The following is an 18,184-nucleotide window of genomic DNA, read 5'->3' as shown; positions in this document are numbered from 1 at the left end:
CAGAAACAGCACTGTAATTTTTTAAACTATTGCCATAGCTAGACAACAACCTACCTGGTTCCTAGTACTTTGTCTCAAACAGCATCTGATCAACAAAAACTGGAAAGTCCACACTCTAGAGGGGAACTACAGGAGACAAAGGTTCTGCCAATAAGCCATGAAGCCAGAAACACCCATTCACCTGGGCAGAAGCAGAAGTTCAGAAGTTTCACAGAAGTTCAGCACTCAGTAGGGCTTAACACACAACTCACCTGATAACCTTAAAGAGCAGAAATTCACACTGTGAAGCAAAATATAACCCACGAGAACTCTGATCCTTGAACAATAGCAACATGCCTTATATAGAAAAGCCTGTCTTTATACCAGTCTTCTTGTCTAATTTGCTGCTAAAATGGGATACTTTTGTTACTGTTTGTAGGCATCTAAAGTGAAAACTGTAAATTTAGAATATGCACAAGCCTGAACAGTTTCAGTTTAGCACATAAAAGTACACAAAGATCCATTCACTTCAATCCTAAGCAGTAATGTAGACACTGTTTTTCTGAGTACCACGCAAATGCTGTTTCCTGAGTACTAGTCATAGTCTCCAGCCTTGAGCATCACATTCAACTAGGCCCTAAAGCAAGCAAAGTTGAAGCCATTTCTGTTTTAATCCAAAGGAACCAGGAAGATATTGAGGAAAACTGATCCAAATTCACTTTTTAAGAAGATTACTTAAACTGCATTAGGCTGGCAAGTGGATGCTTTTACTCAGAATCAAATTGGCCTTAACTTGGTTTAGTTTAATTCGCTTTGGAAAGAGATCTGGAATTAATCCTATTTACCTAATCCACTTTAATTACATTAATTACTTCAAATTCTTGAGTTTTCCAGTGCACACAAACCTACTTTCATCTTAATTGTCAGAGCATGCAGATCTAGATGGAACAGTTTAAGGAGCATATTTCAGATACAGTCCTGCATCTCCATGGCTGAACCTCATTAAATAATTATGTGATCTTATCCAATAAAGTTCCATTGCAAAAAAAAATTAATCACCTTCAGTGGTCTAAAGAGTAGGCCACGTGCTCACCAAATACAATACACTAAATCAAGCAGGCTTGACAGATAGTTCTGCTGCTCAAGATGCTTTCAGCTGATGGCTGGGTGGAGGTTTTACCACTCAGATAATTTTAGCAGCTGAACTGGCATAATGAAAACACCAAAAATGGATTACAACAGGAAGAAAACATAGAACTTTCTTCTCTGTCACTCATATTAGCATTGGTTTCCTACCTGGGTGGTTCCTCCTAGAGTAGCTGAGAGAAACACAGGACGGATATTCTGAAGAAGTTTTCAGGCGGCTTTATGGTCCTGATCCATGAGCAGAAGATGATTCTGTTATAAGCTTGTTCAGTACTTTCAAAGATCTTCCAGCTATCACCTAAAGGGAGATCAAATACATTGGTTATTTTGCAGGACTTCTTCAGGCAATATTTATTAGATTAGGCAAAATCTGAATAAATGACAGAAATGCAAGTGGTAAGATATTCTAGAAAAGGAGGAGGGAGAAAAAATGTTAGGTCTTCTGCGATTTTTCTTTTTGGGTTTGTGACATTTATCAGTCACATAACACAACCTTGCTTTAGGAAACAACTTTTTCCATCCCAGCCCAAGTATCACCAGCAGTTCTCAACTACAAATATTGTTTTGGAAAGAGAAAGCTGCTTGTGGCTCAAGGAGACCTCACATCTCCACACTTCTCACTGCCACAGCTCTCTCAGGAGAGGGCTGCCACTCTCCCCACCTTGAATCTCCACCAACACCAGCAAGCAAACCTGACACAACTGGAACCCAGACACTTTATATTGGAATTTTCTAACTGGGGGAGAGAATGGCAGCTTGAGACAGGATAACTAATTTCATTCCAGTGGCCTGCCTGGCCCCCAGAAGGAAAGATGGGGAGGTGTAGATTCTAAAGCAAAACTCAGAAAAACTGGAAGTGGCAGAGGCCATTTTGGCCCAGGAGGAGAAATATCTCAGTGGGGCTCTGCACATAATTGCCATTACACTAAAGCACTTTACAGGAAAATGTACAGGATATGGTAGGTTTTGAGCAGCATCTGAACAGTGTGTGATTCGAGCTCATACGCTGCTACACAGTGCCTCAATTCATTTGAACTCTGCCTACACAAATTATACTTAGTCTTAGCGGGAAAGTTAGCACAAATCCACTCATCACAGTAGCTTCTTGTTTCATGTTGGTCCTAGCCCGCGTTCCTCTACCTGTCATATCATGAGTCAACAAGCTGAAGCTCAAAGCACAACTAATGACATAGTTTGCAGCTTCTGGGCAAGTACGTGACCCACTCAGCCACTCACTCACAGTTAAGAAGCTATGCTACCTGAACATTACCACATACTCTCCAGCCAGTTAGAAAAGAAAGACCATCAGCCAATGGTAGAATGCCTCTAACCACACATAATCACAAGGCTTTGGTGATCCCTCATCACTAGGTAGCTAAAACTGCACAGTGATTCTTTTCATATTACAGGCTGCCTAGGCACTTGAAAAGAACTGACGCAACTGATTCACATTTTGACTAACCCCTTTTACATTAAATCCAGTTGCCACAGTAATAAAGCCATACTGACGTAATCCCAATGAATGAGAATAACCTCTATGACAGCTTTGAATAGATTCACCTAGATGCTTAACATCAGAACGTTGTAATAAGGCTGGAAGAGAAGCAGATGCACGATTAGCTTTCTCTAGGACTCTTAAACTTTCAGAACAGCAAAGCAGGTGAAAAACAAAAACTAAATTTAGAACTAAAAAGACTTACTTTCTATTTTAAGGCATAGTTATGAAAATAAAACCCACTATTTTCCCCACACACATCCAAAAGATGATGGCACAGGTTTATTATTCATTCAGAAACAGTTGTCTTTTCTGCTAGCCAGATATTACAGCAACAACACACTCCATAAACAAAACACACTGATCATAAAAGCCAAACTCCACGATGAATATAGAAATAAAATCTTATATCTTAATCATGATACAACCCAGGAGACAGATACAATAAACAAAAACACTGTGGTCTGCAGCAGACTACAAAATATTGCTGTATTTAGTGCATTATCTATCACTTGCATTCATCTCCATAATTATTAAGTTCCTTGCTACTCTTCAGCTTAGCTGCTTTGTTTATGAATGGAGAGAGAAAAGAAGAAATTCATGATTAATGACAATTTCTAAATATTCTGTTTTAGATATCTTTAGCTTCTCCACAAGAAGAAAAAATAACAAGGATAAGGGGAGAACCTCTTTGAAGAGCTATTACAGATACATAATTCACAAAGCAGTTTCTCCTCCATACTGGTTATTTGAGCGTATTTTCAAACAATGAAATATTTCCAGACATCATAACACAACTTGGAAATTCACATGAAGTCTTGTAAGATCTAGTTAAGTGAAAAAAGAGACAGATAGAAAATGGCTACACTAAGTAGCTCAGAAGTTATGTGCTTGTTGGGTTTTTTTTTCCACCAGTTTTAATATAATGCAAACTCAAAACACAAAAGAAAGGAGTTCCCTGCTGCTTACCTTTGTCAGGCCTGAAAGACCACAGAACAATTGTTTACAGAGGGACAGGTCTTGGAAATATAAAGAAACATCTTCAGTCAAGTTGTTCGTGCACTTTTTGAAGGGAAGGGCCAAAAAAAAAAAAAACAAAAAAAAAAAAAAAAAAAAAAACAATAACAAGGGCCTATTGCCTTAGAAGCTGTAATGGCGTGGCTATGACCTCATAAGGAGAAGAGCAAACAAAAATCAAACCTTGATTTGAGTCCTGGATGACACAGAAGGTGCTCTGTAAGAAGGTCTTTCTTCAACACCTTCTTCCATCTTAAGAATTTCTCTCATCTTCCTCCTTTGGTCTGTTCTACAGCCTTTTACTGTACCACTACCCTCTACTGTAAGGCAAGGACTACAGAACAACCCTCTGAAGTAGCCCACCAGCCTGTTTCCTGTCTGTGACTTCAGGTAACTCACCAGAGCTCCTGAGCCTCTTTTTCCATTACATTTCAAGGGCCTCAAATATGCAAAACATTGCTTTTCTTCCAGACTCCCTCTCTTCCGAGCCATCACAAATCCTACCACTCCTGGACCTTCTGATATACTGCTTTTCTTACCAGTGATCTTTTTTCAGCACCTCTTACCTCCATATTTCCTTTAACCTTAGCCGTTCCACGTTTCTTTAATGATGCTAACCACCTCCTGCCCCTTCTTTTTCTTTCCCTGTTCTGACAAAGAAATTTCTTTCAGTTCTCTTCACAGACCACTCAGTATGTCCTTTTCTGACCTCTTCCACAGGCTGCATGTGCTTCTGTTCTGCACTCAGTCTACCCTCCATTCTTTCATTTAACTTTGAAGTTACATTCAACAGAAAGCAAGAAAGCCCTGTATCTGACCTGATCATAGCTCTGTATATCCACCAGCAAAGCCTAGCCCCAGTAGCCTTGCTAATAGTTTAAGAAGGGCCAATAGATCTCACTCAGGCAACACACCTTGGAGCAGGTAATAATTGTGATCAGCTGTCATGACTCTATCTCATGTCCTTAGATCAAAGCCAAGCATTGCTTTCAGTGTATAAAATAAACACTCCACAAGCAACCAAAACTTAAGACAGGACAAAACCATTTACTTCATGTTAGTAGAGCATCCTTGAAAATAAATTCCCAAATGACTATTGCTCTTCCAGTAGTGCAGCCCACAGCCTTCTGCCTTTCAGCAATCCAGCTGAGACAGACAATAACCACTCTGAAAGACACTGCTGCCCGTGGTGAATTATTGCTTAATTAGATAGAGCCAGGATGTTCCATCACATGTGCAATGCTTTATGAATAAAATCAAGCACATCCTGCTTTCTAAGCATTCATCTCACAACAGCACAAAACCTAGGGAGTGACAGCTTGCTACCAGGAGGAATGCTACCATAAAGATATATATGTTGTGTTTCAAAAAAGAAATGCAAGCATGAACAGTTTAAGCAAATCAATAGTCTGCAGCGCTGCCAGTCATAAGTGCTTATCTGATGCAGAAGCACAGAAAAGCTTCAGTCATTATAAGGGCTCCACTGTGCAAGATGCATCCGTGTGGGAAAATGGCCTGGTGAGTTTCTCCACAATAACAGCTTCATGGTCACTCTCCTTTATACACATTTTAATTCCTCACTAAGGAGGCCTAGCTATAGCCTACACTAACCTGGCTTCTGAGATGGTCTGAGGCAATTTCACAAAGATCCTCTGCTGGGATTAAGAGTAGTCATATAAAGAGTTTGTGAGGAAATAGCTAGCATGCTACAAATTCACATCCTACATGGTTTTGAGAGAGCTTTCGTGTACAAATATACACCTTAAATGTGACATAATATCAGCCTTCAAGAGTTTATTATCCAAAAATCTAATTTACAAAAGGTTATACAACTTCTCAAACAGGTTTAGTGGGGAGATACTTGTGGTAGGTGGGCAGATGGATTAGATGATCTTGGAGGTCTTTTCCAACCTTGGTGATTCTATAATTCTATGATTCTTAGTTTGTAGAACAGTACTATCTCCTTCCAGTGATTTCAGATATGAAATAGTAGGAACAGCTTTTAATTTCCAAGTCAGTTGGAGGTGCTCCTTCTCATGTCAAACCCAAGTTTTTTCAAGTAGTATTTAAATGTCTAGCATGCAAGAGAAAACTCTTAAACCAGCATATACCTGAGTGAATATTACACTTCTCAAGAGGCTAAAATCACTTATAAATCCCCACAGTTCAAATATTTAGTTAGATCCATTGCTATATACACAAATATTAAGACTTTATTAAGCAATTAGGCAATTACTGGGACTTTCTATACAAAATCAGCATAAAATGAATTCCCTGATTAATTTAACTCCTAAAATTCTAGTGCTAGGAATGAACAGAAGGACAAAGGAAGGTTAAGCTGCTGCTATAACGTTTTGCAATTTATACAGCAAGCGAAAAATCCCCATAAACAAGGTATAAAAAAACATTGCATGGTATATACTTAGGGCTAGAAGTTCAGAGGAAATGTGATAGTACATTAATTAATAAAATAAATAGAGGTGCTGGTATTGAAATGTGCTTCAAATCATCTTTCATCACTGGCTTGAGGGTAAGAACCAACAGAAATGGTCAATGCTGTCTGCATAAGGGTGTAACTTAACTGCAAGCAAAGATGGTGTACTCAGTTCCATTGAGCTTCTCTACTGACGGGGCACTGCAAAAGACCCTGGCTAGAGGAAGCTCCTGTTCTCTGAAAGGAAAAAACAGGAACTTTCCTGGAGCAAATGCAATCACAGGCTCTAATTAATGAGTAGAAGATGGGCTGCACAATACAAGCGACAAACACCAGTAGCAAATGTGGGTCATGCATATTGGACTAGGCACTTTTCCATAGTATCTGTGATCATTAGTGTGTGATGAGCAATGTTTTAAAAGCTGGTAATATACTAAAGACCACGAGCTAGAGATTGTATCTGTAATTCATTTCTTCCAAACATTGAATATGTGAAATCAATAGCTCTAGCAGGATACTGAGATTTAAATTCTCAAAAGCACTCTGGGCAGGGGCAGCTAGCCATCAGGATGGCCCCTCAAAGCCTGAGCCTAGAAAAAGCCATTAGGCCCTTTACTTTTTATTCCAAACACCAGCTCTCAAAGACATAGAGCACAGGTGATCAAAGACACTGAAGCTTTCAGAAAGGAAAGAGAAGGAGGTTAAGTTCCTAAAGAGAAGAAGGGAGAGTACTATTGGCAACTCAAAGTAAACTTTGAAGCTGAAATAGCGAAAAGAAATGGGAAATGACACTGATGGGAGCCTGCCCAGAGCACACACACATTCCAGATCTGGATTTATTTTTGTTGTATTTGAAACATTTTCTTCCATCTCAGCAGGCAACAGTGTGGCCCTAAACCTTGCCTAAGGATACAAGCATACTGCTCCTTGTTTGTCCAGTTAAGTCTGTGTGAAGTTGGCCACAAGATTGTTTGGGGAAAGCTGCTGAACTGAGGAGATAGTAAAAATTCCACTGTTACAACGATCCTTGTGGACCCGCGGGCATGTTTAGGAAAGCCAATGTTGAAGAGCATTTCCTGCTACATTGCTGATGACCTTTATTTGCAGTTTTATCACTTGTGCCAAGCCTTGAGAAATAGCTCCCCAGGGCAAACACAATGCAGTGTTTCCATATTTTCAGTTATTTTTCTTCTCCTTGTTTCTGTAATTTCAGGAGAGCTTATGGAAGAAGCTAGGCCAACATTGCCATAACCTGAGAAGCACTTCTGAAGTCATATGGTTGCACTGCTTTACTTGTTACAGTACAAACTAGTCCTTTTCCATTAATTGAGGAAAATCTCCTGTTTCACTTAACTGTAGATAAATGCCTGTGGATCACAGTGAATACTCAAGAGTATTGCAGATAAATCAGATAGTACAGGGAGGAGAAAGAGGGGCAACAGCTGTTGTTTTAGAGGCTGGTGTACTACTCTCTAGTGTGCTACTCTCTTTCCTGGTTTATACTGTGTGATTCCACAACACTCATAGAGTGGGAGACACCCTGAACCACCTGGCTGTGAAAGTAATTTGAGTTTGTGTCTCAAAGGCTGCAGCTGCCCAGCTTGGATAGGGAGTTACCATTCTCCAAGTAAGCCTCACCTTAAAATGAGCTTTTCTTATTCAACAGATATTGTTTCACATCAGCTAGAGTCTTGGTTTCATTGGATTATGACAATTTTGCCAGGAATGTGAGTTTAGTGCCAGTAGCCCCACAGAAACTGCCTGCATGAAAAATTCATTTGTGCCGAATCACTGCAGTATCTATTTTATCAAAGCAAGTGTTTCTGAAACAAAGCCACAGATGGGAGGTTTAGGCAATCAACTGCAAGATTAGGGAAAAAAATCTGAATTTATAGCCCATGCATGGATTTCTGAAGTGAAAAAAATAATAATAGCAAAGAAACACTAGGCAGAAGGTCACTGCAGTCCATTAAATATTTTATCTACTTCGGTAATGAAACATAGATATTTATTTGGGATAAAAACACATCACTGTACAGTCTGCTTTGATTAACTCATCACATAAATTCACTGTTGTAGGGATATTCAGAAATTATTGAAAGCATTATTAGAAACATCAAGGCTAGAGCTGTTGGGAGCTACTGTGTGGAGGAGCCACATGAGAACAAAGCAGCATGTAACAGGAAGAAAGCTCTCTGAATTAAAAACACTTGATTAATTTAAATTTATTATATGAAATAAAGAAGTTTGTTTTCTAATCTTTCCCTCGTTGGTCAGAAAAAGCATCACCACTTTAGAACTTTATTTTGATTTTGTTTCCTGCTGAGATCACCCTAAGCATTCTTGCCAATTACATGCCTTAAGTGAACTTTAATGGATTAATATACTGCTAAGTTTTAAATTGTGTTTAGTTTTAATCTTGCCTCCTGCATATATGCACAAACAAGTACACTTTTTCAAAGAAGTAGACTCAGACAAAGATGATTCAGGTTGAGGTCAAGTCATTAGAGGAGCTGTGGATATTGACAAGGCATCCCAGATGAGAATGAACAACGTTTTGGAGTTCCTCAGAACCCAGCAAAGTCCATGGAACCTTTGCAAGGAAAAGGATTTCACATATTGTTGCTACTAACGCCTCTAATTCCTAAACGTAATTTAGCTTTTGTAACACTAATCTATTTTTCAGCAGCTACGCTGCATTTTTACAAAACAATTTCCTGTGTTAGAAAAGATTTACTTAATGGGCAAAATAAAACAATGATCACAATTCTGGAAAGGTCTCTATTTTTCATTTATGTATGTGTGCAATTATACAATTACACAGTCAACAGGTATACAGTGAATAAATAGATGTTTTGCATGAAAGATTATCATGACTGAAAGATAATGTATGATAAATGGAAAACACTCACCGATGCTGAAGGTTTGCAGTAAACTCCACAAAGGAGCGATCTCCAGAGAAAGAGATCCTGCTTTGGTGGCAGTGAGTCCTTAAGTGAGACGTGGGAAAGGTGGAGTCAAGCTCCACTCCTTCTCGTGGCACAGATGAATTACCTTCACCTGTTCTCCCACAGCTGACTCATTGCTTGCCTCAGGTGGTTAATCAGAGGTTCAGGCTGGGATCAACAGTTTCCCATACAGTATGAAAATCCAAAAGTATTCAATTTTATTACAAAGACTCACAGAAATCACAGACTGGTTGCTAAATGCTCCCATTCTTTCCTGCACTCTAGCTGGATTTTATCTTCCATCACTAAAGATCTTCTTCCATATGGATGAGGCTGTCATAGCCCCATTGTGAATGTAGGAAAATATGAGCCAATACGCAGATATGTTTTGTTTCAAAATATAACTGTATTGAATTAAATATTCTGTTTTCAAGTATTTTGCTAAAAATGTAATTTTTTAAGACAACAAAAACAAACTGAAGTCTCTATACAGCATTATTTTAGAGTTTTGCCTACAATGGGAACCATCAGACAGCACAGTGAATGTCCATAACGATCACTTACTGAAGTGTGGAAAAGCTAAAAGATCCCCGGATTAAGACATAGTAAATGCAGAATAACTTCAGTGATTACAGAAATACTATTTAAATTACCCATATTATAATTTAAATCATAAAAGGTTCTAAATTAATTTATTTATGCATAATTTTTTCTTCCCACAGGATCCTTTGTGACAGGGCCTACTGGAAAAATAGACAAGTATCCCAAGCTTTAGCCTGATTTCTTTTTACAAATGAAATGTACCTACGAGCACTAGGTAATCTTCAGTACAATAAATCCAGAGAGCTACTGTAGCCAGGGAATGCTAAATTGTTTGCCCTCCCCAGAAGGAAAGCAAATGGATCTGTGCAAAAATAGAAAAGAAATGCTTGCAGTTCTCCAGTACAAAGCAAGCATGTCCTTTATGTCTGCCCCATGTGGTAAGTCACTAGCTGCTTTCATCACAATATTAAAACTCAGAAAAGGTTTGCTAGTGCAAAGAGGATGGAGGATGGTAAAGTAAAAGGAGCACAGTCGTAAGTGTTAATGCTACAACCACATATGTTCTTGAAAGGATACATTTTTAATCTATTCTGTTTCTCAATACACTGCTTGTTTCCCTCTTCCCACGCACCTTGACAGATAGTTCCTTTCTTCTATTTTCTTTCTCTATCATCTGTTGGTTTTCGGGAATAAGAAATGTGTTTTCGTTAAATGATAATGAATTTAAAGCCACTCAAGTCACTAAAAATAACAATAGGTAGAAGGGTTTCTCTGGAAGTACTACCTCATGTTTTATGGTGTTGTCCCATGCTATCAGAGGTGGGCGGTGGTTGTATGGCAGTAGATGTTGCACACTCCATTCTCACCAATATTCCATTACACATTGTTGCTGTGGCACAGATGGCAGCAGAGGGGCAGTCTGACAGAATAGCGTAAGTGTGTATGAACCAAAGGTGTGGGACTGAATTCCTCTATGCAGAAAGAAAAATAAAAGGCATCCACTGACATTCATCAACACTTGCTGAACATGGAGATCAAGCAATGGATGTGAGCACAGTGAGGCAGTGGGTGGTACATTTCAGCAGTGGTGACAGTAACGTGAACGACGAGCCATGTTACAGTGCAGATTTTTACAGTCACAATATGCAGGTTCTTGTCCATCACTGGCAAAAAGGCATAGCTGATAGTTACCACTATGTTGACAAATAGTGTGGTGTAGCTGAGAATATGCTCATCAAATATTGTTATTGTGCTCTTTGTATTTGTTGTAACTTACATAGAAACAAACTTGGAGGCATTAGCTTCTGAGCTACCTACAGATATATACTGTCGTAGACTGCAGATATCTAAGTGCAAGAAACACAATTCAGGATTAAGTTCCTGTGGCATTTTGACTGTCTTAGTACAGACTAAGCAGAGATGGAACACCTGCTCAGATCTTCCTAAACCAAAGTTCAGCTTCTGTGTAGATTTCAAATCCCTATTTGCATATGCAAATGTATTATTGTTTATGCAAATTGGACATATATTCACATAGCAAGTAGAAAATGTGCAAAATGCCTACACACAATTAGTGCAAGCAACTGTGTTATCCACACACGCAAAAACAACCCTAATTACAAGAAGCAGCTACAGAGTAACTCCCAGTTCCAGTCTACATTTCTATGCTTCAGCACTGTGCAATTATTGACTTTACTTTAGCAGATATTTTCAGAAATTGCCAATAATCTAATAACAGAAAGAAATCATTTTCAGATGTAATAACAGAGGAGAGATAGCATCATTTGGAGCCAAGAGAAAAAGCATAGATCACTTAAGTCAGTATTCCTGAAAATTGTTCCAAAACCACTCACGCTCCCAGAGACCTGAGCTGCCATCACTTTACCACCACAGACAATTCACATCTGCATATGTATATGATTGTAAACAGACTGATGAACCAATGAGAAACATACTATAATTGCTGCACAGTTATTCATCTTTCTGCTTCAGTTACTCATCCAAAAAATGATTAATACATACTGACTTTGAACATATTATGCAGGCCAGGCTTGGCAGGGATGCACTGATAAGTGGGTTAAACTATGAAGAAAATCTTTTCTAAGAGAATAAAGGTTACCTCTTATTGACTTTGAAAGTCTTTGTCATATCATCTTGTGATGAGATGCATTTCTTTATTCTCAATTTATTTCTCTGTGGGAGATCCAGTCTTGAACAAAAAGTGAAATTTTAGCTCCATCAAGAGAAAGAGAAGGGAGAAGGTAAAAAAAAACTGTCTTATTCATGGAGCAGAGATACCTAAACAATGACCACGCTATATGTGAATGAACACTGAAAGCACACTTTTGATCTATGTTATTTAGTATTATTTAAGGAAGATTGATACAGCTTTCAAAGTTATCAGGCATAATTGCTTCTATTTTCATTGAAATGAAAAGGAATGTTTATCAAGTCATTTGACTCTGCTAGACCTTCACTCACAGTGAAATGGAGTAAGAACAGGGTTTTAAGCTGAATAGAAGCTCACTCAAAACTGTTCTTCTTGAGAACCCCTGCAGGTCTATGCACACTTCAGTCTTCACACTTTAGCAATAACACAGCTGTTCCTCAAACATATTCAACAACTGTTTGAATGCCATAAGTTCCATAGTGTAAATGGGTCCCAAAATAGCTGGAACATTATGTCCTTTACCATTATACCTTCCTGCTCGGCTGCCAGATTGTTCTCGTTTCCTTTTTTGATGAATTAAGTAGAACCACAGCAATTTGTTGATTTGAAAACTAAGCAGCCTCTTTAAACTGTCTGTGTGCTCATTCACTGCTGTCACTGGCTCTACCTGAATTCATTTTGGAACCTACAGTGTAAAAGCTTTACTCATGAGGAATTTGCATCTGCAAGCAGTGGTGATGAATCCAATAAAATAGATTCATTTCTTATCCTTAAAAATTTACTTTTTCTGCTCAAGAGCTGGTATTTTCTCCCTTCACTTCCCTCCTTGCCTGTCTTTCAGGGCATAGGTTGGCTCTGGCTTCATCCTACTTACAATGAATGTCATTTCATAGATGACCCCATCACCAGACTCTGCAGAAATGCAAGTAATTACAGCACTCCTCCAAGTTTTGTCAGCAGCATCATGGCTCGATTCAAACATCAGTGAAATTTTTCTTGAAACAAGTAAAGAAGATAGGCCCTATATACAGCAAGAATATATATATATATTCCAAAACCTCACAGTGGAGCAAAAACTTGCTCCATTTAGGAATAGGGAACACTGGTAAGGTCAGCTCCTTCTGCCTTTTCTCCCATTTCACCAATAGATGGTGGCAAAGACCCCCTCCGCAGCTGCCACTGGATGCACAGTTAACATTTTTAAATCCCTCTAGGAACATATGAAATGGAGAATGCAGATGCAGACTTTTCCTTTCCACTCATCACCTGTAAACAAGTTGTTTTTTATTTCTAACTTATCTATACATAATTATTCTGTTAATGCTAGCTCTTCAGATATGAATGCATGTTTCCTCTTTATGAAGTAACAATAGCGTTTCTCTTTAATTTCATGCTACGGAGCATAACGAGGAACCACCAAAGCAATCTCTTATAAAATAGATTAAGAAACGATACTTGTTCCTGAGAGCTCAGCACACCTCTGCCTGAAAGAGAAGAGGGGGCACAGCACAAGACTCAACAGAAGTAATTTTAAGCTCTTGTTCCAGTACGTAACATTTTGAAGTGCAGGCTGCTCTCCTTAGAACTGCCAGTCATGAGAACAACTCCATGCCATTTCAAGAGACTCCAAGGAGCTGCAGGTCTCTCTTGGCCAGCTGTGCCAGGCTTGGGGATGCTCTTATGACTCAGGGGAGCCAAATATCAGAGCTGCGCCATGCAGGGTTTGGTGGTAAAAACAGCAATGATTTTACCTTGATTCAAAGGCTTTTTGAGTGCCATCCTTGTTCTTCAGAAAGCTATGAGGAAAATCTGTTTCTGCCTGGGGACAGAGAAGTACAGGCAGAACAAAAGTCCCTAGCACAGGTGATACTTAGAAGCCCTGAGTGTTTGCCAAGAACCCATAACAGAACTGGCTGAAGTAAGCCAGACCTGCTGGCCAAACTGGATAGCTTATAATAACATCCTGCCTGTCTTAATATGATATTGTTTTCAGATCATGATGATACACTCTCTCTCTCATTTCATGATCCTGTGTAACGTTGCCAGCAACAACTGTGCCATTCCATGTTATATTCTGGGAGGTGGCCAAGATCTATTCATCTTTTATTTGAGAACAAAGAGCACTGGGGTTCTTGGTGAAAACTGATTCAAAAAATGCTACTTTAGTCTATTTACCACTGGGTTCACCTCTGAATACAACTGTGCTAGTTTCTTTTACCACGCGCCTTTGCAGAGCAGTTCACAAGGATTTTCTGTATTTACAGATTTTGCTTAGATGATTTTCAGTCCTTTGCTTATTTGCGGTGACTGATCTCCAAGCTGGGGAACTATGGTCAGCTTATTTGCTTAAGTACCAGTCTGTCGGCATAAATAACTCATTGTGCATCAAGCTTTCTAACATGGAAAAAAAAAAAAAAAAAGAAGAAGAAAAGAAGAATGATAATTTTAACAGTCTTTTCCCTAGCAAGCATAAGAATAATTTCCACCACTGCATTTTGCACAGAGAATAATCTTTTAAATTTTAATATGGGGACTCTAAACTGTTTTTTTTCTAAATCACAAACCTTATTTTTCCTTCTGGATTTCAACTGTAGGTATTCAGAGAGTCCAAGTAGACATTCCTAGTGATCCATGGGACTCTATTTCCTACAGAGAGAAAGAAAAGGCAGCTCTGGACCAGATGTCTCTACTGTTGAACCAGCTGAGCTCCAGAGATCCCTTACAACTTATATCATTCTATGAGTCTGTGATTCTATAGTTCATTCTCCTACTAGTTTGCTTCACCAAGCTGTTGTGATGAGGTTTTATTTCTAAGGAAAAGGCAAGTTCAGAACAAGGTAGATGGATAAGTAGTCTTGAATTGCTATGAATAAACACCGATAAAATACTCATGCTCTCAAAAAGCAGACAGCGGGCAGCAATACATGAGGGAGGGATCATATCACAGAGAACAACTAAACCTCATAACAGTCAAAGCCCAGGCAGCTCCTTTATGCACTCTTACTGAGCTGTGTTCTCTTAAGTGTGAGTTGCTCATTGTCCACGTGAAGTGGTATCTCTACTAAATGACAAAGCAGATGTTAAGCTATGAGATGTGTCTCGTGTCTTAATTCACATCTTCCAGAAACAGCTTGCAATTTTTAATTTCATCTGTGCATTTAGATAAGAGGATGGCAACAATTGACACTAGGTCTTCTCTATTATTATTGTGTTTGTTGCCGATGCTGTTGTTATAGCAGAATGGGGGCAGTCCAGCTATGTTCCCAGACACCATCATATTTGTTATCCAGTGATTTTTAAGATTTCTGGATAGGTCTCTCTCATGATAATGCATGCTCCTGAGAGTTTCAGCACGGTGTAGTTTTTACAAAGCAAACTGGATGACAGTAGCAAAGAAAACCACAGTAGTCCTACTAGTAAAGAACAAAACCAAGCCATGAACGGTTCAGGAAACAAACCTAAGTGAGGGTGCACTGCACTGCACTGAATAGTGGTCACTCTCCTTGCCAAAATACTTATCATAAAAAAGATCCCTTGGGAAGAGTGGATTACATTGTTCCTTCTGCCAAACAGCACAGTGGCCTGAGGGAAAGGAGAGAAAACAAACCTTCAGAAGTCAAAAGGTTTCCTAACCCACCAGCTGTGCTCTAGACATCAAGGAAAGAATACTTGCAACAAAGACATTTTAAATGTGGCTTTCCCATCCACCTGCATTTGCTGGGTCTGGATTGCTTCTCTGGTCTAAAAAGCTTCTTCAACCTCCGCAAGTCAAATTGGGAGGAATAGAGCTACCACTTGGGTTTGTGCAGGCAGGAAAGGGGGATTGTTTGTTGCAAGCCAGGACACATAATGGAGGGAGCAGCATTCAGCCTGAAGAGAATTTTGGCACACTCAGTATAATTATTCCTAAAAGCTCAGCGCTTGATCCAATCCCTGTTTAAGTCAATGGGCGTTTTTCATTGACTTTTGGGTGATAGATAAAATGGGCCATTAGTGCTCTTTCTAAAAGCTCTGCTGAACAAACACATCACTAGGTGGTTCAGGTCCTTTTTGTAATGCCTTTCCTTCTCTCTCAAATACTGCATTTATCTCTACTCTCATCTATTTTATGGTAGCTTGTATTGTAACACTTTCACCTTCGCCTGTGAGAAGAAAAATACTCTGCCTTTCTTAGCCAGTAACAGCAAATCTGCTCCACTAGTGCCTTAAACCACTATAAAAATGTGTTTGGAATGTATATCGAAGGTTTGGGCACTTAATTCTGTATGCCTAAGCTTTAAAGAATATTTTTTTCTTTTTTTTTTTCTTTTTTTTTTTCCTTTTAAGTTCTAATTAAACTATTTTGTCAGAGAATTTCAAATGTCTCACTTTGAAATGTAGCAGAGTGAAACAGCTGGGCAAAAATCATGATTTCATCGAATGAAAACCACTTTGGTGTTATTTACTTATGCTGGACATTTCCCAGGGGAATAAAGCGATAAGAAGAAAACAACTTTAGGAGATTCATCTGTATTACACCAAATTGCCATTCCATTCTGTCTTCTAAAAAGGTCCTGTTAACTGATGGCAGTGTAGTTTAATAGCTGAGATTAGGTAAAAGTAGGTACCGTGGAGAAAACACACTGCACACATAAAATACAGCAGCAAGCTCTTATTTAGTACCTACATTGTCTAAACTTGTGGGTAACTCTGTATGTGCTAAGCAGCCTATATCCAATTCACAGGCACAGAGACAGAAATCAACCAGCTTGAGCTGTCTGGACCAGTAACAACTCCCATCTGCAATGGCACTTAGTTAATTGTTTGTTTGTTTGTTTGTTTAATATTCTGTTTAATTGAAATGTAGTGCACCCAAACCTGACATCACTGATGATATCAAGAAGCAAAGCATGGGCAGACAGCTCTTAATGCCTTTCACTGCTGGCCTAGACCACCGAACAGAAATGTTTACCTCCTCTTTTACTTGTTGTTGCATTGCTGGAATGGAAATACTCAAAAATAAGCAGCCCTTCTGCAGCATGATGCCTCTGAACAGCAAGAATTAATACAGAGACAAAATTGTTCTCATCAGTTAGCACAAGTGGTGGGCCAGTTTCCAGAAGCATCTCAATTGATGAAAGGCTTGCATGCTGGTGATTCCATTTTTATTTGAAGTGGAGCAAGCAATGTTCAAAAGGAAAACTTTTGAACTGAAGACTAACTTCTCTTCCAGAAAGAAAGACAAAAATATTGCTGGTAATGAAATACTGGGAATGAAATATTTTCAGATAACACTGCCTTTCAACTCCCCTATGCTTTATGATTAAAAAATTAATAGTTCTTGACTTTACCATTATGTCATGTTAAAAGCAGTGTGCACTGCTCAGTGCTACTCATGTCTGTGTCCCTGTGAGCATGGGGCAGTGGTTGCAGATCAAGTTTCCTAACTCCAGCAGCTCCCACTTCATAGTGAGACAAGATGAGATAAGATGAGGAGATGCTGCACTTACGCACAGTGTAGTGCAGGCCAGGGGTGAAACACTTACGTTGACAAGTCTGAGTTCCACTCTAATTCCTTTTCCCCTCAACAACTAATTCCTCACCTGATATCTACTATGCTGCAAAACTCTACGGCAGAATCTTTATAGACTGACTAAGTAATGTCTCTCATTAAGCTACCTGTGTACCTCCTGTACCAGGAAAAAAAAGAACAAAAATGGAGAATGCAGGAGTCAACGTCAGGCAGAGGTGGAGAGGCACCACAAAACACCTTGTTGTTATTCATGAAATGGAGCTCTATTTCATTTTAAATTAAATTTTGAGCCTTTCCATTTCTCTGAATCACAGCTTCTTGCAGATGCCCTCTCTACTCACCACGTCTAGAGTTTCTTATTTTCCACCTGGGTATTTAACAAACATCATAATTTACCTCATAAATCTTTGTTAAGCTGTTTTTTTTCCCCGCATACAGGCATGCAAATATGTTCCTGTTTCCACCTCTTCTCTCACAGCAGTAGAAACAAGAATAACAAAACCGAACCAAACCCAGTTGTACTACAGTCTGGCAAAAATTCTTGTTATCAAAGCTGATGCAGATTCCCTTGAATTTTGTGGCTTCTCAGAATAAACCCAATTTTATCACCTTTGGCAAGGTGCAAGGACAGTATGTTATTGTGAATGTTCCAAAAACCTTTGCTTGATGTAAAGGGAAGAGGAAAGAAAGGGACAGAAAGTGTCAAGAGGAAATCAAGGTAATTCTCACTCTTACAAACTATTGCAAACTGTTCCACAGCCACACTCTCCTCTTTCAGTCTCACTCCCCAGCTTTCACACCACCAATTTGAACTGAATCACAACACAAGTTAAAAGTGTCCTTCTTGCTGTTCCCCATCAAGGACAAGCAGCAGCAGCTTTTTAGGCAAAACTGTCAGCATACACTTATTACAGTAAATAAACAAACACAGGATTACAAG

The 18,184-nt window shown here is 39.1% G+C and overlaps 1 long non-coding RNA gene across 1 annotated transcript in view; it reads right to left on the bottom strand.

Annotated features, from left to right (window-relative positions):
- Window positions 1-1,274: 1,274 nt before the first annotated feature.
- The window catches only part of LOC146762099 (uncharacterized), a 67,098-nt gene continuing 50,188 nt past the window's right edge, over window positions 1,275-18,184 (bottom strand). Inside the window, exon 2 of the long non-coding RNA XR_014942946.1 lies at window positions 1,275-1,423. This is a non-coding gene — a long non-coding RNA (uncharacterized LOC146762099). The remainder of the gene's footprint in view (window positions 1,424-18,184) is intronic.

This window comes from Coturnix japonica, chromosome 2 (assembly GCF_054131305.1).
Source record: "Coturnix japonica strain WE chromosome 2, WE-NBRP24, whole genome shotgun sequence".
Taxonomy (NCBI): domain Eukaryota; kingdom Metazoa; phylum Chordata; class Aves; order Galliformes; family Phasianidae; genus Coturnix; species Coturnix japonica.
The sequence above is the reverse complement of the archived record's forward strand: the minus strand, read 5'-3'. Positions and strand labels throughout refer to the sequence as shown.